At 43.4% G+C, this 25,668-nt stretch overlaps 1 protein-coding gene and 1 long non-coding RNA gene across 3 annotated transcripts in view; both read left to right on the top strand.

Annotated features, from left to right (window-relative positions):
• Positions 1-25,668, top strand: part of LOC147348121 (uncharacterized) — a 182,562-nt gene that overhangs the window by 155,075 nt on the left and 1,819 nt on the right. The gene's annotated exons all lie outside the window — the stretch shown is intronic.
• On the top strand, positions 1,771-5,628 carry LOC147348122 (uncharacterized). Its single transcript, XR_015151074.1, has 3 exons — positions 1,771-1,893; positions 2,228-2,317; positions 3,699-5,628. It is a non-coding gene; the product is annotated as an uncharacterized LOC147348122 (long non-coding RNA).

Raw genomic sequence — 25,668 nt, 5'->3', positions numbered from 1 at the left:
TAAATGTTAGATGGAATTTTCAAAGGTACATGTGTGTGTGTGTCTAGCAAGCAGTCTTCAGCTCTAGTTTGTTTTGAGTTGCATGTCCATCTCAGGTCACATTGTTAAATGCCTTTTAATATTATAAATTGTCTTTGTTCCTATGTAGGTATAGAATAAATTTGCCAACAGTGTCATTTCTGGAATAAGCACGATGATTTCTGCTGCTGGGTTGTTTGAGCTTGAGGAGGTAATAATGAACCCTATCAGAGACTCCTATACATTTGTTACTCTTTCTCTTAGAACTGAAAGAGATCTCTGAAATAAAACCTTGTCTATTATTGTGGCTGTCACAGAATGCCATTGTAAACCCTTGAAATATAAAGATATAATGAAGAGAAATGTCCAGGTGAGGGTGAGAGTTGTTTCCTACACAAAGGATCACATGACTAAGTGTGAGTTCCTGGCAAAAATTTACAAGACGGCCTCTGTAAGCAGGTCTTGTCTGCACTCCACCCATGTTCTCTTAGATTCAGATACCATTTTTTGGCATTTGACTTCTCAGTGTGTTCAGTTCAGTCGCTCAGTCGTGTCCGACTCTTTGCAACCCCATGAATCGCAGCATGCCAGCCCTCCCTGTCCATCACCAACTCCCGGAGTTTACCCAAACTCATGTCCATCGAGTTGGTGATGCCATCCAGCCATCTCATCCTCTGTCGTCCCCTTTTCCTCCTGCCCCCAATCCCTCCCAGCATCAGAGTCTTTTCCAATGAGTCAACTCTTCGCATAAGGTGGCCAAAGTACTGGAGTTTCAGCTTTAGCATCAGTCCTTCCAACGAACACCCAGGACTGATCTCCTTTAGGATGGACTGGTTGGATGTCCTTGCAGTCCAAGGGACTCTCAAGAGTCTTCTCCAACACCACAGTTCAAAAGCATCAATTCTTCAGTGCTCAGCTTTCTTCACAGTCCAACTCTCATATCCATACATGACCACTGGAAAAACCATAACCTTGACTGGACAGACCTTTGTTGGCAAAGTAATGTCTCTGCTTTTTAATATACTATCTGGATTGGTCATAACTTTCCTTCCAAGGAGTAAGCGTCTTTTAATTTCATGGCTCCAATCACCATCTGCAGTGATTTTGGAGCCCCCCAAAAATAAAGTCTGTCACTGTTTCCACTGTTTCCCCATCTATTTCCCGTGAAATGATGGGACCAGATGCCATGATCTTCATTTTCTGAATGTTGAGCTTTAAGCCAACTTTTTCACTCTCCTCTTTCACTTTCATCAAGAGGCTTTTTAGTTGCTCTTCACTTTCTGCCATAAGGGTGGTGTCGACCAGCACCTGTGCCTGCATGTTAGAGGCTTCCTGCAGGCTGCTGGACCTATTCTTCTTATGTGCCTGGGCATCTGAAAGTGCCAGGGGATTTAAGCTCTTCTGCAAGCATCCCTTGACTGGTAGTGTGGGTTGTGTAAATTCTGCAGTTCTCTTATCCATAACTTGTGACCTATACTGTCCCAGAACTCTCCTGGAGGACTGTGGGGCTTTATCTGATATCACACCATTGCTTGGCCATCTTTTCTTCTTACCCCCAACCTCAATACCGGTCTTTCCTGGGGATATTTTCTAATAATTTGTAAGTCACTTTGACACAAATCTTCATCTCAGGATCTTTTGTGGGAAATTCAACCTATAAGAGAGAGTTTTCTCTTTATCCATGACACAGTTTGAAATGTATAATCCTACTGCACTCTAAAGTATGTATTCTTTAGAATACTGATTTGATTGCTCTAACAGGAGCCCCAGGTGACTTTCAGAACATGGATAGAGGTTTCTTTCTGCTCGTGAAACAATGTGGGCAAGACCATGATATTGAGGATTGGGATCCTGTATTTTTCCTGCGTTCCTCAGGTATGGCCTCCATCTCCATGGCTTCCCACTACATCCAGGTAGGGTGACAGGGAAGAGAAGGCATGTCTTAGAAGTTGTGCCCATCATTTATGTTCACAGCCCATTGGCTGGAACCTAGTGGCCAGAGCTTATTTAACTGGAATGGAGGCTGGCTGGGGAGCTGTATGTTCAGTTTGTAACTGAACATGCTGTGCTCCCCGATTGTGAGGGAGAAGGGAGACCATGCCTTGGGATAGCTAGGACCCTCTGCCATGGATAGGCTTATGTGTTATCCATAGTCCGTAGAGAGAGAAAAGGAACACCTGACCAGGTCATGTTCTCTGTTCTGTTTTAGCTTATTCTCCTTTGCCCTCATCCCCATGGCAAACGATGAGTCCCCAGAGTGGCAAATGATGAGTTCAGCTGTGGAATAGTTGATTGTCATGTAAGTAGGCCCTTTCCAGAAATCTAGACGATTCACTTGAGGTTATTCACAATGTACTTATTTATTTGGCTGCCCCAGGTCTTAGGTTCAATACAGGAGACCTGGGTTTGATTCTTGGGTTGGGAAGATCCCCCTGGAGAAGGGCATGGCAACCCACTTCAGTATTCTTGCCTGGAGAACTCCATGGACAGAGGAGCCTGGTGGGCTACAGTTCAGGGAGTTGCAAAGAGTGAGACACTGCACTGCTAGGTCTTAGCTGTGGTACACAGGATCTTTCATTGTGAGATGCAGATTCCTAGTTGTGGCATGTGGAATCTAGTTTCCTGAGCAGGGATTGAACCCAGGCCCCCTGCATTGGGAGCGTGGTGTCTTAGTCACTGGACCACCAGGGAGTTCTCTGTTACTCACTTTAAAGTATAACATGTACTGTCTATGCTGAAATCTCAGAGCTTTGGGTACAATGGTCGTAGGTGGGATAACCCAGAAGCAGTGACTTTTTTAGTGAGCTCCCAGGAGAGGTCAGTAAGGGAGTGGGAAACAGCTGACAAACAAGGAGAAGCAGACCAGAAAGGGGCAAGTTCAGGCGGAGTCATAGCCTTGACCTGATCCCACAGAGGACCTCTGGAGCCTTAATTCTGCAGGAGGCGAGAGAGCCAAGCCTCTGTATTCTTACATTAGTTCTGTAGGGACTGATGGTTGCTTCAGTGGACAAACTGCCAGTGTGTGTAAACAAAATTGCCCTCATAGCCCCAGCACAGTCTTTCCAAGAGAGCTCTGTGTACAGCGCTCTGGGTACAGGTATGAGAGAGGGAGAGCTACAGCAGTCTGCTACAGATGAGGTTGACTAGTGAGCCAACTAGTTGGTAGGAAGTCCTACAGAAACTGCTCTTATGGGAACACCTCCCTGGGAGAGGTGGCCTTCCAGCTCCATAAGGATGGGGCTCAAGCTTGGTGGCAGCTCCTCGATAGTCATTTTAACTCCAGATCAGGGTCTTCCCTCTGGACTCCCCTTGCTCATTTGGGAGGCAGGAGTAAGTTGGCATGGATACTTGAAAACCAGAGCCCTGCACATTATAGGGAGTGGCTGACGTCATTCTCTACCCATAGGGATGAGGCAAATGTCATGTCATTGGGGCTTGCAACCCAGGCAGATCCCATCAAATGAAGCGGGTGGTTGATACAGCCTAAGTGATTCTCCCATGTGGCTGTTTCTAGGTACATCTTTTAAAATAAGTTGTGCTTAAATTAGCAACGCTTTACTTTTAATATTCCTCTCTCGAAGTAGCAAGCATAGTTTCAATCAGGAGCCTGATTAATATGCAAAAAATGATTTGTTTTGATTTCAGTCTAGTGGGCTTTTTTTTTTTTTTTTCTTCACCAGGCAACTTCTTTATCAAATTCCTCTGCTTTTAAAGGATGAGAAGAAATGTATGTCCTTAAAGTCAGAGGGCATGGTTTCCTTGAAATTGGAAATAGAAGGCTCTCTGGAGGCTGGTCTGAAATCTTAACAGCATAACTTTGCCAACAGCAAAACATCTCTTCATAATTTTATGACTACCTTCAGGTATCAGCTCCATGATGATGTCATGCAAAACCTTGTTGGATTTTGCAAAAAAACTGCAGCCGTTGGAAGTTGCAATTGACATCGTTGTTCCATCAAAGTGTATTATATTTTGTTGCTTATTGTATGACCTTGGGCAAGTTACTTAAATCTCTGTTTATTATCCTTAAAGTGAAGATAACACCTACCTGTTGGGATTTTGTGCAATGTAAGTTTATAATCCTTTATCCAAAAACTTGATGAATTTCCGAATTCATAATTTTTTGGATTTTTTTAGGAAGGCAATTCAGCATGTGGATCATATTACTTAACACTCCCAGTGGAGCCTTGGGAAGCACCCTGTCATCAAACACATTAATATTTCTCCAGCCAAACCCATGAATATTCATATAGAGTAGCATAAAGACTAAAAATAGCCTCTCATTAGTCCAGGGCAAGGTTTGTAACCAAGTGAGTTATAAACAGATCTCTCTCTTTCCAGAGCCCTTCGGACTGGGGGCTTGGCAATCGGAGGCTGTGGTCCTGTGATGAGACAGTCTCTGTGTCTATCTACTGATTTCAGCTGGCTCCAATAATGACTCAGTGTGGTGGAGTGATGCACGTGGAAAGGTCTGTTCCCAGGGTGGTTCGGTTTCCCTCCCTGCTTGTGATGTGAGTGGGCTCTTGTGAATTTTCCGTTCTTCTTTGACATTTTAAATCCTAATTTGCTTCTCCCAGGGATCTGATTTCAGGCACAACTGTTTTGATGCAAATAGGCTTGACCAAAGGTTCTAGAGTGGGAAAAACGATAATGTCATTACTTAATTGGTACATCATTAAGAAACCGAATTGTCTAAAAGTTGGTAGGAAGTCCAAAGAAATTCCCCAGGTGGCAAGTTTCAGGATGTTCAGAAGGAAACACACAGCAAGAATTTGTCAGTGTACACAAAAGGCTGAAAGCCCATGGCAGATCCTCAAAACTGCCATGGTACTGTCTCTGCTCTCCCACCCTCAGCAAGCCCTGCTTAACTGTGCCATGACTATGTTTAATTTTTACTTACTATGTCAAAGCATATAATATATAATACTTATGATAATAAACATAAGATAAATCTTCTACAGAATTTATTTTCAGGGCTTTCCTGGTAGTTCATTGATTGGGCTCCACACTCCCAATGCAAGGTGTACAGGTTTGATCCCTGATCAGGGAACTGGGATCCCACAGACTGCATCAGATCAGTTCAGTTCAGTCCCTCAGTCGTGTCCAACTCTTTGCGACCCCATGAATCGCAGCACGCCAGGCCTCCCTGTCCATCACCAACTGCCGGAGTTCACTCAGACTCATGTCCATCGAGTCGGTGATGCCATCCAGCCATCTCATCCTCTGTCGTCCCCTTCTCCTCCTGCCCCCAATCCCTCCCAGCATCAGTCTTTCCAATGAGTCAACTCTTTGCATGAGGTGGCCAAAGTACTGGAGTTTCAGCTTTAGCATCATTCCCTCCAAAGAAATCCCAGGCTGATCTCCTTCAGAATGGACTGGTTGGATCTCCTTGCAGTCCAAGGGACTCTCAAGAGTCTTCTCCATGGTGTGGTCTAAAAAAAGAATTTAATTTTCACCATATACACTCCTGGAATTTGCTTGTGAAAACTTAAATTGGGATAAAATTTTGCCAAAGGGATATTAAATCAGTGGGCTTCACCACTTTGGTGGTGTATTCTTCCTTTACTACTTTTGTATTTGTCTGAGGAGAAATATTAAAGTTTGCATTTAATGAGCAGTTATTATATGCTAGGGGCTATTACTAGTACCTATTAATACATTTACAGCTCACAAGGTCTTGTCCAAGTCCCTCAGGGCCAGGTGCATTTTTGAGTTTAGAAAGTGCAAAATGTGTAGGTGTTCACTCTACCATTATACCCCCAGGGCGGGGTGGGCAGGGTTGTGGTGGGGGAGGGTTGTGGCACTGTCCACCAGATCACACACAGTGATATTTCAACAGGAAAATGTGTGACGATTCCCGCTAGCTGCAATGTAAGTTTCCCTCTCAATGTTTTTTGTTAAAACTCCAGTTTGCAGAGCATTTGGAATTTTGAAATTGCATACATGGGCTGGTCAACTCGTGTTCTGTCGCTCAATCCTCACGATGACCCCATGAAATAGGAAGTGTTATCTTGTGTAGAGAAGAATCAACCTTTCCCACCAAGTGGTCTGGGCTCTGCCTTGGCTCACAGAAGCTGGTCTCTCAGGCCCGAAATGTCCTGTCTGCAAGAGTGTCTTTGTTTGCCTGGAGGCTCTGGCTACCAGATAGTCTAACAGTGTGATTTAATCTTTTTGACATGTACGCACTGCTGTATTTGTTTAGTTTTGGCTACTCCAAGTCTCCATTGCCGCACACCGGCTTTCTCTAGTTGTGGAGAGCAGGGGCTCCTTTTTTAGTTGTGGTGCTCGGGCTTCTCATTGCAGTGGCTTCCCTTGTTGCAGAGCATAGGCTCTAGATGTGTGAGCTTCAGTGGTTGCAACATTGTAGGCTCAGTAGTTGGTGCTCGTGGGTTCTAGAATGTGGGCTCAGTAGTTGTGGCACTTGGGCTTAGCTGCTCCATGGCATGTGGAATCTTCCCAGACCAGAGATCGCACCCATGTCCCCTGCACTGGCAGGCAGATTCTTATCCTCTGCGCCACCAGGAAAGTCCCTAACAGTGTGACTTATGATGAAGGCTTTGGGCTATGCATTATGAGTTCTGATTTCTAGAGGAACTGGAGACTAAAGGTATTGGACTCTTGGGAGGGGCTGGGGACTACAGATCAGCCACCTGGGCAATAGTGATCAGCTCCAAACATTGCCTTGGACACCAAAGCCTTGGGTGACCTTCCCTGGCTGGCAGTGCTCTGCGTGCATCCTTACACATTGTGGGTGCAAAGAGGTGCCAGCATCCAGGAGTCCATGAAAAGACACTCAGAAGCTCCACAATTAGACTCCCTTCCAGACTCTGCCCTCAGTCTCTTCCTTGGGCTAATTTTAACCTGTATCTTTTCCCTGTAATAAACTGGGAGTATAATAGTTTTCAGTGAGTTCTAAGAATTCTCTCAACGAATTATCGAACTTGTGGGTGGTTTTATGAACTCTTCCAACTGATATCAGAAGTGAAGGAGGTCTCTTTTTAAGATTTTTTTGTTTTTAATGTGGATCGTTTTTTGAAAGACTTTTATTGAACTTGTTATAGTATTGCTTCTGTTCTGGTTTTTTGGCCATGGGACATATGAGACTTCGTTCCCCGACCAGGGATGGAACCCACACTGCCTGGGTTGGAAAGGGGAATCTTAACCATTGGACCACCAGGGAAATCCTGAGGGAGGTCTTGTATGAAGACTTCTTCCCTCAAACTTTACTGCTAGTTAAACACATTTCATCCCCATTTTCTCTATGAACTAACCAAGGCAAAGAAGATAACTTACTTTTAGGCCACAAGACTTGTAAATAGAGGAGCTAATTCAAACCCACTTTTGACAGAATTTGCAATCCTTGTCCAGCGTTTGTTCTGGACTCAGTTCATGCACTACTCCTGACCCACTGGGCCTTGCCCCCGCTTCCACCACTGGCCATGGTAGCTCTCCTTGCACAAGTGTCCCACTGTGGTCGAGGACAGCTTTGGCTGTGGAGCTAGATAAGCTTCCCTATGAAAGGGGGTTTAGGTTCGCTAGTGCAAAAGTAACTCTGATTCTGAAACCAAGTTATAATTCTTTATGGTTGCATCATGATTTGTATTTTTGTAAAACGTTTTGCATTTATAGTTTCATTTCTTGTTCACACCACTCTAAAACGGGCAGACAGCAGAGCAGAGACAATATGAATATTGGAGCCTGATATATATAAAGCCATTCGCCAGATGAGTAATGCAGTGTGTTGCTCAGCCTCTCTGAGCCTCAGTCTCCTTGGCTATAAAGTGGGGGTATTGATGGTGTGTCTCTTAGAGGGATGGGTATGAACTTAGGGATGTGTGCGAGTCACCTGACACATCACAGATAACCACTAAGTGATGAGGTGTTTTACAGATGAGAAGAGAGTAAGAAATGTTAGGTAGCTTCCCAAGGTCACCACCTCTATGAGGCAGGACCTAGGCTTTGATTCAAGCCCCATAGACTTACAAAAGATAGGGGTAGAAAAGGGCCTTAAAGATCCTCCCGGCATGAGATTTTCAAACTTTTATTTTTAAGCTTCAGAGAAAATCCTGGAAAACCGTCAAAGGGAAATCAGATAATGGTTGGATTACTCTTAATTCAGGTGGGCCTGGTTTCCTCTTCTCTCCCTAATTGCTAGTAACCCCTGATGGGGTTGTGGTACCTTAGGGTTCCTCAGAACACTGCTTGCAAATCTCAGGTCTGGTCCCACCTGGGCTTTACATATGAGGTTGCTGAGGCTCAGAGAGGTCAGCTTACTTGCCCACGGTCACAAGGATGTTCTCTGGCAGGGGTGGGACTTCAGCCTTGTTGACAGAACCAAGCTTAGTGTCCTTCTCCTCTACCTCGTCACCTCTGGGAGGGAGAGACATCTGACGCCAGTGAGAGCGTGCCTTCTGATGATGCCAACAGGTGTGTTGCTCTCCAGCCCAGGAAGTGTTCTGTGGGTCCTCGGCCCCACCGACCTTCTCCAGTGCCCTCTTCCCAGTCTGGCCTGTGAAGGGTGAACGTGTGGAGCTGCATCTTGCCAACTGGGTTCCTGTCCGTCTTTCCTGATGCAAACCATTTGCAGGAGGCTAGACAGCAGGAAGCATAGAAACCACTGTGCTCCTGGTTCTGGAGCTGTGAATGGCTGAGGGTGACTTGGCAGATTTTAGTAGCATTCGTGTTTCTAGGAGCAGCACCCTTGAAATCTACCTGTTTGTGTAGTCTGATGGCAGGCTCATCATTTCCCCCTGTGGCATTTTTTAAAAATGTGCTTTACTAAGAAATGTGGCATAAGTCACATAATATAAAACGTATTATTTTCACCATATTTAACTGTGTGGCACTAAGTACATTCATCGGCTTCCCAAATAGCTCAGTGGTAAAGAATCCACCTGCCATGGCAGGAGACGCAGATTCGATCCCTGGGTTGGGAAGACCCCCTGGAGGAGGGCATGGCAACCCACTCCAGTATTCTTGCCTGGAGAATCCCATGGACAGAGGAGCCCAGCAGGCTGCAGTCCATGGGGTCACAAAGAGCCAGAAACGACTGAGCAACTAACCACAACTCTCACCGTCATCTATCTCCCAAATTTTTCACCTTCCTAAATTGGAGCTCTGTCCGTATTAAACACCAAACCCCTATTCCTCATCTCCATTCCAGCCACCAGCATCTACCAGTGTTCTTTCTGACTATGAATTTGACTATTCAGGTACCTCATATAAGTGGAATCAAACAATATTTGTCTGCACCTACTCTTGCCTGGAAAACCCCATGGACGGAGGAGCCTGGTGGGCTGCAGTCCATGGGGTCACTAAGAGTCGGACACGCTGAAGCAATTTAGCAGCAGCAGTGTATATTGGAATGCATTTTAAAGGTTGAGTTTATATATGTCCTACACACAGACTGTACCTTCTTCCCCCTCTGCCCCGTGCTTTACAATAGATTCTCATTAGTTATCTGTTTAATACATAATAGTGTGTATATGTAAATCCTAGTCTCCCAATTCATCCCCCGTCTTCCCCACTTGGTGTCCATACATTTGTTCTCTATGTGTCTGTCTCTATTTCTGTTTTGCAAATAGGTTCATCGGTACAGTTTTTCTAGATTCCACATATATGTGTTAATGTACGATACTTGTTTTCTCTTTCTGACTTCATTTTGTATGACAGTCTCTAGGTCTACCTACGTCTCTGCAAGTGGCACACTTTCATTCTTTTTATGGCTGAGTAATATTCCATCATCTATATGTACCACATCTTCTTTATCCATTCCTATGTTGATGACCATTTAGACTGCTTCCTTGTCCTGGCTAGTGTAAATAGTGCTTCAGTGAATATTGGGGTGCATGTGTCATTTTGAATTATGGTTTTCTCAGAGTATATGCCCAGTAGTGGGATTGCTGGGTCATATGATAATTCTATTTTTCGTTTTTTAAGGACCCTCTATAGTGATCTCCATAGTGGCTTTATCAATTTACATTCCCACTAACAGTGTAAGAAGGTTCCCTTTTCTCCACACCTTCTCCAGCGTTTATTGTTCGTAGATTTTTTTGATGATCGGCATTCTGACTGGTGTGAGTTGATATTACATTGTAGTTTTGATTTGCAGTTTTCTAATAATTTGTGACGTTGAGCATCTCTTCATGTGCCTCTTGGCTATCTGTATGTTCTCTTTGGAGAAAAGTCTGTGTAGGTCTTCCACTCATCTCTTTTATTGGGTTGTTTGTTGTTTTGATATTGAGCTGCATGAGCAGTTTGTTTATTTTGGAGAGTAATCCTTTATCAGTTGCTTAATTTGCAAATATCTTCTCCCATCTGAGGGTTGTCTTTTTGTCTTGTTTATGGTTTCCTTTGCTATACAAAAGCTTTTAAGTTTCATTGGGTCTCATTTGTTTATTTTTGTTTTTATTTTCATTACTCTAGGAGACAGGTCAAAAAAGATTGTGCTGTGTGTCAAGGAGTCTTCTGCTTCAATTTTCCTCTAAGAGTTTTATGGTGTCCAGCCTTCCAGTTAGGTCTTTAAGCCATTTTGGGTTTATTTTTGTGTGTAGTGTTAGGGAGTGTTCTAATTTCATTCTTTTACATGTAGCTGCCCAGTTTTCTCAGCACCACTTACTGAAGAGACTGTCTTTTTTCCATTGTGTATTCTTGCCTCTTTGTCATAGATTACTGTCATTACCATAGATGCCTGAGTTTATTTCTGGGCTTTCTCTCCTGTTCATATTATCTATATTTCTATTTTTGTGCCAGTATCACACTGTTTTGATGACTGTAGTTTGTAGTACAGTCTGAAGTCAGGCAGCCTGATTGCTCCAATTCCATTATTCTTTCTCAGGATTATTTAGTTATTTGGGCTCTTTTGTGTTTCCAGACAAATTGTAAAATTTTTTGTCTTAATTCTCTGAAAAATGCCATTGGTAATTTGATAGGGATTGTATTGAATCTATAGATTGTTTTGGGGAGTGTAGTCATTCTGACAATATTGATTCATCTAATCCAAGAACATTGTATATTTCTCCATCTGTTTGTGTTGTGTTTGATTTCTTTTCTCAGTATCTTATAGTTTTCTGAGTACAAGTCTTTTGTTTGCTTAGGACAGTTTATTCCTAGGTATTTTATTATTTTTGTTGAAGTGATAAATAGGATTGTTTTCTTAATATCTCTTTCTTATCTTTTGTTGCTTGTGTATGGGAATGCAAGAGATTTCTATGCACTAATTTTCTATCCTGTAACTTCACCAAATTCTTTCATTAGCCCTAGTTTTCTGGTGGCAGAGTATCATGTCATCTGCAAACAGTTACAGTTTGACTTCTTCTCTTCAATTTGGATTCTTTTTCTTCTCTGACTGCTGTGGCTAGGACTTCCAAAACAATGTTGAATAAACGTGGCAGGAGTGGACATCCTTGTCTTGTTCTTGATCTCAGAGGAAATGCTTTCAGTTTTTTTCACCTTTGAGAATGATGTTTGCTGTGGGTTTGTCATATGTGACCTTTTAATGTTGAGGTAGGCTCCCTTTGTGCTCTCTTTCTGGAGAGATTTTATCATAAAAGCTGTTCATTTTGTCAAAAGCTTACTCTGCATCCATTGAAATTATCATATGAATGTTGTTCTTCAGTTTGTTAATATGGTGTATCAGTTCAGTTCAGTTGCTCAGTTGTGTCTGAGTCTTTGTGACCCCACAGGCTGCAGCACGCCAGGCTTCCCTGTCCATCACCAACTCCTGGAGCTTGCTCAAACTCATGTCCACTGCGTCAGTGATGCCATCCAACAATCTCATCCTCTGTTGTCCCCTTCTCCCGGCTTCAGTCTTTCCCAGCATCAGCGTCTTTTCCAATGAGTCAGTTCTTTGTATCAGGTGGCCAAAGTACTGGAACTTCAGCTTTAGCATCAGTCTTTCCAATGAATATTCAGGGTTGATTTCCTTAGGATTGACTGGTTTGATCTCCTTGCTGTCCAAGGGACTCTCAAGAGTCTTCTCCAACACTACAATTCAAAAGCATCAATTCTCTGTGCTCAGCTTTCTTTATGGTCGAACTCTCACATAAATACATGACTACTGGAAAAACCATAGCTTGACTAGATGTACCTTTGTTGGCAAAGTAATGTCTCTGCTTTTTAATATGCTTTCTAGGTTTGTCATAGCTTTTCTTCCAAGGAGCAACCGTCTTTTAATTTCATGGCTGCAGTCACCATCTGCAGTGACTTTGGAGCCCAAGAAAATGAAGTCTGTCACTGTTTTGATTGTTTCCCCATCTATTTCCCATGAAGTGATGGAACTAGGTGCCATGATCTTAGCTTTTTGAATATTGAGTTTTAAGCTGGTTTTTTCTCTCTCCTCTTTCACTTTCATCAAGGGGCTCTTTAGTTTCTCTTCACTTTCTGCCATAAGTGTGGTGTCATCTGCATGTTTGAGGTTATTGATATTTCTCCTGGCAGTCTTGATTCCAGCTTGTACTTCATCCAGTCTTGGATTTAACATGATGAACTCTGTATAGAAGTTAAATAAGCAGGGTGACAATATATAGCCTTGACGTATTCCTTTCCCAATTTGGAAACAGTCCGTTGTTCTATATTTGGTTCTAACTGTTGCTCTTTGACCTGCACACAGATTTCTCAAGAGCCAGGTAAGGTGGTCAGGTATTCCCATCTCTTGAAGAAGTTCCCACAGTTTGTTGTGATCCACATGGTCAAAGAGTTTAGCATAATCAATGAAGTAGATGTTTTTCTGGAACTCTCTTGCTTTTTCGATGATCCAGTGGATGTTGGTAATTTAATCTCTGGTTCCTCTGCCTTTTCTAAATCCAGCTTGAATATCTAGAAGTTCTTGGTTCACATACTGTTGAAGCCTGGCTTGGAGAATTTTGAGCATTACTTTACTAGCGTGTGAGATGAGAGCAATTGTGCAGTAGTTTGAACATTCTTTGGCATTGCCTTTCTTTGGGATTGGAATGAAAACTGATCTTTTCCAGTCCTGTGGCCACTGCTGAGTTTTCCAGATTTGCTGGCATATTGGGTGCAGCATTTTCACAGCATCATCTTTTAGGATTTGAAATAGCTCAGCTGGAATTCCATCACCTCCCCTAGCTTTGTTCGTAGTGATGCTTTCTAAGGCCCACTTGACTTCACATTCTAGGATGTCTGGCTCTAGGTGAGTGATTTCATCATTGTGGTTATCTGGTGTAAAGTTAGGTTGTTTATTTGAGATTTTTATTGTTTCTTTTTTAAAAAATTATTTATTTGTTTGGCTACTCTGGGTCTTAGTTGTGGTACGTGGTATCTTTAGTTGTGGCATGTGGGATCTAGTTCCCTGGCCAGGAATCGAACCTGAGCCCCTTGCATTAGGAGGGTAAAGTCTTAGCCACTGGACCACCAGGGAAGTCCTTTTCTTGTTTCCTGAGGTGGGATTGTATTGCTGTAACCTTCCCTCTCAGAACTGCTTTTGCTGCATCCCATAGGTTTCGGATCATCGTGTTTTCATTGTCATTTGTTTCTGTGTACTTTTTGATTTCCTCTTTGATTTCTTCAGTGTTCTCTTGGTTATTTAGTAGCCAATTTAGCTTCCATGTGTTTGTGTGTTTTACTACTTTTTTTTTTTTAACTATAATTGATTTCTAATCTCATAGTGCTGTGGTTGGAAAAGATGCTTTACAATTTCAGTTTTCTTAAGTTTACTGAGACTTTGATTTGTGAACCAAGATGTGATCTGTCCTGGAGAATGTTCTGTGTACACTTGAGGGGAAAGCATATTGTGCTTTTGGATGCAATGTCCTATAAATATCAAGTAAGTCTATCTCATCTAGTATGTTCAGAGAAGGCATTGGCACCCCACTCCAGTACTCTTGCCTGGAAAATCCCATGGACAGAGGAGCCTGGAAGGCTGCAGTCCATGGTGTCGCTGAGGGTAGGATATGACTGAGTGACTTCACTTTCACCTTTCACTTTCATGCACTGGAGAAGGAAATGGCAACCCACTCCAGTGTTCTTGCCTGGAGAATCCCAGGGACAGGGGAGCCTGGTGGGCTACCATCTATGGGGTCGCACAGAGTTGGACACGACTGAAGTGACTTAGCAGCAGCAGCAGCAGCAGCATCTAGTATGTCATTTAAAACTGTGTTCCTTATTACATTTCTGTGTGGATGATCTGTCCATTAGTGTAAGCTGGGTGTTAAAGTCCCCCACTATTATTGTGTTATTGTTGATTTCCCCTTTGATGGCTGTTAGCATTTGGCTTATGTATTGAGGTGCTTCTATGTTGGGTGCATAAATATTTATAGTTGTTATATCTTCTTGGACTGATCCTTTGATCGTTATGTAGTGTCCTTCCTTGTCTCTTGCAATAGTCTTTAAAGTCTATTTTTCTTATATGAATATTGGTACTCCAGCTTTCTTTTGATTTCCATTTGCATCTTTTTCTACCCCTCACTTTCAGACTATATGTGTCCCTGGGTCTGAAGTGGGTCTCTTGTAAACAGCATATATTCGGGTCTTGTTTTTGTGTTAATTCAGCCAATCTGTGTCTTTTGTTGGAGCATTTAATCCACTTACATTTAAGGTAATTATCAATATATATGTTCCTATTACCTTTTTCTTTTTTTGGATTTGTTTCTGTATGTCTATTTTTTTCCCTCCTGTGTTTCCCACCTAGATAAGTTCCTTTAGCATTTGTTGTAAAGGTGGTTTGGTGGTGCTGAATTCTCTTAGCTTTTGCTTGTCTGTAAAGCTTTCAATTTCTCTGTTGAATCAGGATATAATTGACTGGGTAGAGTAATCTTGGCTTTAGGTGCTTCCTCTTAATCACTTTAAATGTATCCTGCCACTCTCTTCTGGCCTTCAGAGTTTCTGCTAAACACACACACACACACACACACACACACACACACACACACACACACAACTCAACTGATAACCTTATGGGAATTCCCTTGCATATGTTTTGTTGTTTTTCCATTGCTGCTTTTAATATTTTTTCTTTGAATTTAATTTTTCTCAGTTTGAATGATGTGTGTCTTGGTATATTCCTCCTTGAGTTTATTCTGTATTGGACCCTCTCTGCTTCCTGGGCTTGGGTGACTATTTCTTTTCCCATGTTAGGGAAGTTTTCAACTATAATCTCTTTAAATATTTTTTCAGACACTTTCTGTTTCTTTTCTTCTTCTGGGCCCCCTATAATTTGCATGTTGTTGCATTTAATGTTGTCCCAGAGGTCTCTGAGACTGTCTTTTTTCTTTGTTCTGTTCTTCTGCAGTTATTTTCACCATTCTGTGTTACAGGTCACTTTTTCATTCTTCTGCCTCAGTTATTCTGTTATTTATTCCTTCTAGTGTATATTTAATTTCAGTTATTTTTCACTCTTTGTTCACTGTTTGTTCTTTAGTTCTTCTACGTCCTTGTTAAACATTTATTTTCTTTAATCCATGCCTCTGTTGTATTTCCAAGATTTGGGGTCCTCTTTAATATCATTACTCTGAGTTCATTTTCATATAGATTGCCTATTTCCTCTTCATTTCTTTGGTCTTGTAGGTTTTTACCTTGCTTCTTCATCTGGAACATATTTCTCTGTTGTCTTACTTTTGTTGATGAGCTGGGCTATGTTCCTGTCTTGCTGGTTGTTTTGCCTGAGGCATCTAGTGCAGGAGCTTTAAGGAAGTTGGGTCTTGGTGCTAAGATAAGGACCTCTGGGATAGCTCACACTTATTAACGTTTCCTGAGGACTGAAGTTCTCTATTAGTCCAGCAGCTTGGATTCAGTGCTCCTGCTACAGGGGCTCAGGCCCAAACCCCAGCCTATGAGATGTGAACTCTGTGTCGTCCTACTCTGCCACCTTGGCCCCACCCCTCCCTCCCATGGCATTTTTTAAAGTACCAGCTACTTCCCCTGGCTAGGCAGGACCAAGGGAATATGCTGTACTCTTTAATGGCTAACCATTCAGGGAGGAAGAACACAGATATTGATAAATTTTGTTTCTGCATCACCTCTCCCTTGGACTACTTCTGATTTCAGCACCACAGTGGTGGACAGTTCCAAATCAACTGATGGTGTCCTGCAAACTGTCACTTCAGTTACTCCTAGAAGCAAATGCTAAAGAAGAGTTAGATGAGCAAGAGATTTACTAGGGGAGATGTCTGTGAAGGCTGAAGGGGCTGGGGGTGATGGTAGGGGAAGTGAAAGTAGGCAGGGAGAACCTCAGACCACAGTATAGTTCCGAGACAGTCTTGGCTAGGCCATTGGGTCGTCTGTGAACAGACGCCCTTTAGAGGAGTCCTTCAGTGGGCAGGAATGGCCTGAGTCTAGTGCCCCTGTTGTGTTCTTGTTTGATGGGGACAACCAGAGAAAGTGTGACCTTGGGGTGAATGCTGAGGCAGATTCAAGGGTACAGCATCAGGAGATACCTTGTAGCAAGTTCTGCTGAAGGTGATTTAAGTGGCAAACCTCCATGGCTGTTATGAGTGGTCCCTATAACTTCTCTCTAATTTTCTGCCTCATAGCTTTCTCCAAAGGTGATAAAGATCCCTGGACTTTTACACACACTTAGCTCAGTTATGCAAGGGGAGAGGGGGACCTATGAAGAGTGTGTAGCTTCTTGTCTGGGGAAGATTCTATATGGTTCCTCTGATGGTCCCCAACAGGACTGAGACTCATTGCCTACAATACTAATTAGTTCATTAATCCACGCTTTGCTGTAATTTTTTTTCCCTATTCCCACAACTTCCCTTCTGCTTCATGAAACCACTCTACAAAGAAACCACCCTCATACAAGCCCTTAGATGAGATTCTACTGAGAGTAACACATCTGAGAAGCTGAGCATTCCTGGGGATCAGTGGCACTGCTCCAGAGTGAGAACTCCCTAAAGGGGGTGACATTCCAGGGTACAGGGCTGAAGTTCCCTCCAGGGTGAAACTCAGGTGGTGCCAGACATGTTTTTATAAGGGAGGCTGGGTTTCCCAACACACTCTGTTTTAAAGTGTCTCATCTTTTTAAACCATGAGATGGCTCTCATCCACTTCCCCATGTCCCTGGTCACATAGTGTTTAGCCTCTTGACCTTGCTTATGCTGACAGTGTTCCCCAACTATTGTTAAAAAAAAAAAAAAAAAAGATTTATTTATTTGGCTGCCTTAGTTGTGGCACTTGGGGTCTTTTGTTACAGCTCAAGGGCTCTTCATTGAGGCATTCGGCCTTCCTAGCTGTGACATGGGCTCCAGAGAGCATGGGCTCAGTAGTTGTGATGTTCACAGGGTTAGTTGCCCCACGGCATGTAGGATCTTAGTTCCTGACCAGGAATCAAACCTGTGTCCCCTGCACTGGAAAGTGGATTCTTAACCACTGGACTACCAGGAAGTCTACTGTTTCCCAACTTTTTAAAACCCAGGTTGCTTATTGGTAACCATCAAACTTCTCAGGATCTGCTACCTGTCCCAAGAGAATATTACATGAGACTCACCAGCTTGGAGATCACTGCTGTTTGTTGTAAATGGCAGATGGTGAGATTTCCCTGAACTTGTCTTTCTATACTGGTATTCTCAAAAAGCAGGACACTCCAGCCCCATGTAGAATTATATTAAAATATTTTCATACCAGTTTCCTTTCCCTGGAGATCACCCTGCCATTTTCATAATCTTGAGATTTGTTACATTAGAAATACTGTGATGAGAGTGGGTTTTCTCTCTTTCCCTTCCTTCTTCCTTTCCCTGAGTCTCACTGCAGATAGGAGGTAGTAGTAATAGATAAGAGAGTAAAGAAGCAGAAAATTCTATTAACCTAAGAATCTGTAACTCCCTTTGCTGGTGTCCACAATCCCTTGCCCTTATCATCCCACCATCAGACTTTTCCAGCTGCTCACACCTGCATTTTGTTGCCTGAGGACTTGTTCTGACAGCAGAGGACATTTTTCCTAACCATGGGCAGGCCCAACGCCGTAGGGAATTAACAGGGAATTAACTAATGAATACCTAGCTGTTTTATTGTTTATTTTTTAAATTTAAAAATTTAAAATTGGAATTTAATTGCTTTACAATGTTGTTAGTTTCTGCTGTACAACAAAGTGAATCAGCCTATGTATACATATATCCCCTCCCTCTTCAGCCTCCCTCCCCACCCACCGCCCACACCAGGCCATTACAGAGCACTGAGCTGAGCTCCTTGTGCTATACAGCGGCTCCCCGCTAGCTGTCTGTTTCACGCAAGGCAGTGGGCACATGTCAATGCTAACCTCCCAGTTTGTCCCACCTTCCCCTCCCCATCCCATGTCCGCATGTCTGTACTCTATACCTGTGTCTCTAGTCCTGCCCTGAGAATAGGTTCATTTGTAACATTTTTCTAGATTCCATGTATATGCATTAATATGCAATATTTGTTTTTCTCTTTCTGACTTAATTCACTCTGTATGACAGAGTCTAGGTCCATCCACCTCTCTCCAAATGACCATATGTCATTCTTTTAGTTCATTTCATGTCCTACTCTTTGCAGCCTCATGGACCACAGCATGCCAGGCTCCCTGTCCATCACCAACTCTCGGAGTTTTCCCAAACTCATGTCCATTGTGTCGGTGATGACATCCAACCATCTCATCATCTGTCGTCCCCTTCTCCTCCCGTCTTCAATCTTTCCCAGCATCAAGCAAGTTGACTCTCTTCCAGTGAGTCAGTTCTCCCCATCAGGTGGCCAAAGTATTGGAACTTCAGCTTCAGAATCAGTCGTTCCAATGAATATTCAGGACTGACTCCCTTTAGGATGGACTGGTTGGAACTCCTTGCAGTCCAAGGGACCCTCAAGAGTCTTCTCCAACACCACAGTTCAAAATCATCAATTCTTCAGTGCTCAGCTTTCTTCACAGTCCAACTCTTACATCCATACATGACTACTGGAAAAACCATAGCCTTGACTAGATGGACCTTTGTTGGCAAAATAATGTCTCTGCTTTTTAATATGCTGTCTAGGTTGCTCATACCTTTCCTTCCAAGGAATAGTATCTTTTAATTTCATGGCTTCAGTCACCATCTGCAATGATTTTGGAGCCTAAAAAAATTAAGTCTGACGCTGTTTCCACTGTTTCCCCATCTATTTCCCATGAAGTGATGGGACCAGATGCCATGATCTTAACCTTTTCACTCTCCTCTTTCACTTTCATCAAGAGGGTCTTTAGTTCCTCTTCACTTTCTGCCATAAGGGTGGTGTCATCTGCATATCTGAGGTTATTGATATTTCTCCTGGCAATCTTGGTTCCAGCTTGTGCTTCTTCCAGCCCAGTGTTTCTCATGATGTACTCTGCATATAAGTTCAATAAGCAGGGTGACAATATAGAGCCTTGACATACTCCTTTTCCTGTTTGGAACCAGTCTGTTGTTCCATGTCCAGTTCTAACTTTTGCTTCCTGACCCGCATACAGATTCCTCAAGAGGCAGGTCTTTTAGTGGCTGAGTAATACTCCACTGTGTTTATGTACCACATCTTCTTTATCTCTTCATCTGTCATTGAATGTTTCCATGTCCTGGCTGTTGTAAACAGTGCCCTAGTTGTCTGAGGTGTTCATTCTCCGCTAGCTTCCAATGTGTCCCTGTGGGTGGCATAAATCTCCAATGGTCCTTAGAGGTAACTAGCTTAATAAGGAACCCTTCCCTATCCCATTTTTCCAGTCCCCAAATTGTGTTTTCTAGGATCACTTCCTAAGTAAAATGTTTTGCCCTCACACCCTTATCTCTGGATCTGCCTTTTGGGTTCTGGACAGAACCCAAAATAAGATATAACTCACCTAAGCTCTGCTCTGAAGGGAGTTGAGTGACCCACAGGGAAAGCTTCTTCCATACACAGAACCAGAACTCCAGCAATGCCATGCTGCCTCTCCAGATAGAGCCAGGACCCAGGTGGGGAAGGAAGAAGAAAAAACTATGGGGTTTGGGAAATCAAGGGAGGGAGGGAAGGAGGGAGTCAGTGGCGTCATAGTGATGTAGTGCTTCTGGACAGCCATTTGGTGGAAACCAATGGAGATGTGTGGAGAAGGCAATGGCACCCCACTCCAGTACTCTTGCCTGGAAAATCCCATGGATGGAGGAGCCTGGAAGGCTGCAGTCCATGGGGTCACGGAGAGTCAGACACGACTGAGAGACTTCACTTTTCACTTTCATGCATTGGAGAGGGAAATGGCAACCCACTCCAGTGTTCTTGCCTGGAGAATCCCAGGGATGGGGGAGCCTGGTGGGCTGCTGTCTATGGGGTTGCACAGAGTCTGACACGACTGAAGTGACTTAGCAGCAGCAGTAGCAGCAATGGAAATGTGGTGGAAAAGCAGAGTGAGATGCTCAAATCATCTGATGATAAGAATGACCCTTCCTGGAAATGGGCTTGACCTACCCTTCCTTTGGAACCAAGTTGGCTTAATGAGAGGTTCTGTGCCATGTCTGCGTGTGGGTTTATGGCTCCCCCAACACCAATGACAGAATAGGTGGGTGAAAACAAGAACATTTGGGATACTTTTCTCTTAATTGAAATTTCAAGACTTCCTGACTTGAAGGACCTTCCCTTCGTGTTGGTTTAAAATAAGCATCCAGAACAAGAGGCTTCTGTTCCCTGAGGTCTCTTCCACAGTCTCAGTGTGAAGTAGCAAGGTTTGGCTTAGATGGCAGTAGGACAGAGCAGCCTCTGTGGAGGGTGGTGCTGGGTTGTGTCATGCTGCTAGGTGATCACTGCATCACCTTGTTTCTCTATCTAGTGAATCTTCCTGAAATTTTTCTTTTGTCAGTAGCTAATTTGGATCTGGGAAATAGACTCTTGGAGGGCACAAACAGTACCTTGCGTGCACCAGGGCCCAGGAGATAGTAGCAGTGACCCCACAAGAGACTGACCCAGACTTACCCAGGAGTGTCCAGGAGTCCCTGGCGGAGGCGTGGGTCAGCTGTGGCTGCTGCAGGGTTGGGGGCACTGAGTGCAGCAGTGCCTGCATGGGACCTTTTGAAGGAGGTTTCCATTATCTTCATTACCTCCACCATAGTTTGGCCCCAGGTAAACAACAGGGAGGGAACACATCAATAGAAAATTGGATTAAAGACTGAGCATGGCCCTGCACATCAGAACAAGACCCAGTATCCCCCTCAGTCAGTCTCTCCCATCAGGAAGCTTCTACAAGCCTCTTATCCTTCTCCATCAGAGGGCAGACAGACTGAAAACCACAATCACAGAAAACTAACCAATCTGATCACAGGGACCACAGCCTTGTCTAACTCAATGAAACTATAAGCCATGCCGTGTAGTGCCACCCAAGATGGATGGGTCATGGTGGAGAGTTCTGACAGAATGCCCACTGGAGAAGGGAATGGCAAACCACTTGAGTATTCTTGCCTTGAGAGCCCAATGAACAGTATGAAAAGGCAAAAAGATAGGACACTGAAAGATGAAGTCCCCACATGGGTAGGTGCCCATTATGTTACTGGAGATCAGTGGAGAAATAACTCCAGAAAGAATGAAGAGACAGAGCCAAAGCAAAAACAGCACTCAGTTGTGGATGTGACTGGTGATAGAAGCAAGGTCCTATGCTATAAAGAGCAATATTGCATAGGAACCTGGAATGTTAGGTCCATGAGTCAAGGCAAATTGGAAGTGGTCAAATGAGATGGCAAGAGTGAATGTCAACATTTTAGGAATCAGTGAACTAAAAAGGACTGGAATGGGTGAATTTAACTCAGATGACCATTATATCTACTACTGTGGGCAAGAATCCCTAGAAGAAATGGAGTAGCCATCATAGTCCACAAAAGAGTCTGAAATGCAGTACTTGGATGCAATCTCAAAAATGACAGAATGATCTCTGTTCGTTTCCAAGACAAACCATTCAATATCACGGTAATCCAAATCTATGCCCCAACCAGTAATGCTGAAGAAGCTGAAGTTGAATGGTTCGATGAAGACCTACAAGACCTTCTAGAACTAACACCCAATAAAAAGATGTCCTTTTCATTATAGGGGACTGGAATGCAAAAGTAGGAAGTCAAGAAATACCTGGAGTAACAGGCAAATTTAGCCTTGGAGTACAGAATGAAGCAGGACAAAGGCTCATAGAGTTTTGCCAAGAGAACACACTGGTCATAGCAAACACCCTCTTCCAACCACACAAGAGAAGACTCTACACATGGACATCACCAGATGGTCAATACCAAAATCAGATTGATTATGTTCTTTGCAGCCAAAGATGGAGAAGCTCTGTACAGTAACCAAAACAAGACCAGGAGCTGACTGTGGCTCAGATCATGAACTCCTTATTGCCAAATTCAGACTTAAATTGAAGAAAGTGGGAAAACCACTAGACCATTCAGGTATGACCTATACAGTGGAAGTGACAAATAGATTCAAGGGATTAGATCTGATAGACAGGGTGTCTGAAGAACTATGGACCAGGGTTTAGGACATTGTACAGGAGACAGGAATCAAGACCATCTCCAAGAAAAAGAAATGCCAAAAAGCAAAGTGGCTGTCTGAGGAGGCCTTACAAATAGTTGTGAAAACAAGAGAAGCGAAAAGCAAAAGAGAAAAGGAAAGTTATACCCATTTGAATGCAGAGTTCCAAAGAATAGCAAGGAGAGATAAGAAAGTTTTCCTCAGTGATCAATGCAAAGAAATAGAGGAAAACAACAGAATGGGAAAGACTAGAGATCTCTTCAAGAAAATTAGAGATACCAAGGGAACATTTCCTGCAAAGATGGGATTGATAAAGGACAAAAATGGTATGGACCTAACAGAAGCAGATGATATTAAGAAGAGGTGGCAAGAATACACAGAAGAACTGTACAAAAAAGATCTTCACGAACAAGATAATCGTGATGGTGTGATCACTGACCTAGAGCCAGACATCCTGGAATGTGAAGTCAAGTGGGCCTTAGGAAGCATCACTATGAACAAAGCTAGTGGAGGTGATGGAATTCCAGTGGAGCTATTTCAAATCCCGAAAGATGATGCTGTGAAAGTGCTGCACTCAATATGTCAGCAAATTTGGAAAACTCAGCAGTAGCCACAGGACTGGAAAAGGTCAGTTTTCATTCCAATCCCAAAGAAAGGCAATGCCAAAGAATGCTCAAACTACCACACAATTGCACTCATCTCACATGCTAGGAAAGTAATGCTCAAAATTCTCCAAGCCAGGCTTCAACAATACATGAACCATGAACTTCCAGTTGTTCAAGCTGGTTTTAGAAAAGGCAGAGGGAACCAGAGACCAAATTGCCAACATCCGCTGGATCACTGAAAAAGCATGAGAGTTCCAGAAAAACATCTATTTCTGCTTTATTGACTATGCCAAAGCCTTTGACCGTGTGGATCACAACATACTGTGGAAAATTCTTCAAGAGATGGGAATACCAGACCACCTGACCTGCCTCTTGAGAAATCTGTATGCGGGTCAGGAAGCAACAGTTAGAACTGGACATGGAACAACAGACTGGTTCCAAATAGGAAAAGGAGTACATCCGGCTGTATATTGTCACCCTGCTTATTTAACTTATATGCAGAGTACATCATGAGAAACGCTGGGCTGGATGAAGCACAAGCTGAAATCAAGATTGCTGGGAGAAATATCAATAACCTCAGATATGCAGATGACACCACCCTTATGGCAGAAAGTGAAGAGGAACTAAAGACCCTCTTGATGAAAGTGAAAGAGTGAAAAAGTTGGCTTAAAGCTCAACATTCAGAAAACTAACATCATGGCATCTGGTCCCATCACTTCACAGCAAATAGATGGGGAAACAGTGAGAGACTTTACTCTTTGGGGCTCCAAAATCACTGCAGATGGTGACTGAAGCCATGAAATTAAAAGATATTTGCTCCTTGGAAGAAAAGTTAAGACCAACCTAGACAGCATGTTAAAAAGCAGAGACATTATTTTGCCAACAAAGGTCCCTTAATCAAGGCTATGGTTTTTCCAGTGGTCATGTATGGATGTGAGAGTTGGACTATAAACAAAGCTGAGCACTGAAGAATTGATGCTTTTGAACTGTGGTGTTGGAGAAGACTCGAGAGTCCCTTGGACTGCAAGGAGATCCAACCAGTCCATCCTAAAGGGAATCAGTCCTGAATATTCATTGGAAAGACTGATGCTGAAGCTGAAGTTCCAGTACTTTGGCCACCTATGTGAAGAATTGACTCATCTGAAAAGTGCCTGATGCTGGGAAAGATTGAAGACGGGAGAAGAAGGGGATGACAGAGGATGAGAGGGTTGGATGGCATCACTGGACAGGAGTTTGAGTAGACTCATGAGTTGGTGATGGACAGGGAGGCCTGCCGTGCTGCCGTCCACGGGGGTCACAGAGAGTCAGACATGACTGAGACTGAACTGAACTGAATTTGAATCTGGTATTTTTAATTTATCTGACTATTGACCTTTGCAAATGGAGATGATTGTGTGTCAAACTAGAAGCCTGGGAAGTATGAGGCAGAACATTTATGAGCAGAATTAACCAAGAATATGGGATAGAGGTGTAGATGTTCACCTTCCGCTCTCAGGAAGCTCCCAAGGACTTGTATCTGCACAACATATACCTGCTGTGTCCATGCCAACACCTCCAAGGGGCAGCCTGTGTGTTTCTTCTGTTACTATTTGATGTAATATATTTTCTCTTTAGTGGGTATGCATTATAGCTAGCTCATAGACCCAGAATATCTATATATAATTATGAATTAAAAAATCATTTTCACAGGATAGAGTAGAAATGGAAAAATTGGTTCATTTGTCAGCTTTTAATCCTCGAGGTACATGAGTCTCTGTGAAGCATCACATTTTGCCTTTGACAGGCAAAGCAGCAGCATTCTCTGATCTGCTTGAATGCTCTGTGAGCTTAGGGCAGACGTGGGCATAGGGGTGTCCTTAGGACACCTCTCTTTGAGAACCAGTGATTTGGAGGAACAAAGTGAGAATGCAAAAGATGGCTTTATTAGAATGACCAGCGTCCCAGCTTTAAAAAGAACCTCAAAGCCCAAAATCAGCCTCCTGGGGTGGGGCTGAGGAGCTGCCTTTTAAAGGCCCCTCTCTTCCCCACAGCTCTCATCTCTCCTAAGATTTGAGGCTCTCTGCTCTACACAGGAGAGGGTGCTGTGGGTGGATGAGGCAAGCCTCTCTTTAATTTTATGATTCAAATATTCTATCACACGCGTCCTGATTTCCTTGTCTCTCTTCTGAAAACACAAAGCAGTCCATGGAACAGGAGGACACAAAAGCCAACAGCTTAAACAAAACCAGGATATCTCATATTAGCGGGTCAGAGAATGGGACTCAGATGCAACATGTCGGCAGGTGTGTGGCCCCATTTCTATTTGTCTAAGCAATGGATGCATTATGGAGTGGAACATGAATGTTGCCGCTGAAACAGGATCTTCAAAAGTAATGGTCAGCCTGGTGGAGGGGAAGGAATGCCCTGCTCCTTCCCTTTAGACAGCCAAGGTGCATTCTCATCCTGCTCCTATCTGACCATAGTGTGGTTTTATTTTTGGTAGCTGAAGTAAGTTAGATTTAGGGGGCACTGGGGCTCTACTGTGCAGAAGTGGGTCTCTTTTTGGGCAGTGGGAAGGACCAGGAGCCTGAAGGGTGAGAGGAAGATAACAATGCATAATTTTGTCTGATGCCTGGCCTGCCCCCACACGGCCTCTCTTTGGGCCTGGAGGGGCATTTTA

This window comes from Bos grunniens, chromosome 22, assembly GCF_055505025.1.
Source record: "Bos grunniens cultivar Pamir isolate PY7600 chromosome 22, Bosgru_T2T1.0, whole genome shotgun sequence".
Lineage (NCBI taxonomy): Eukaryota > Metazoa > Chordata > Mammalia > Artiodactyla > Bovidae > Bos > Bos grunniens.
This window is presented reverse-complemented; position numbering and strand designations above follow the sequence as displayed.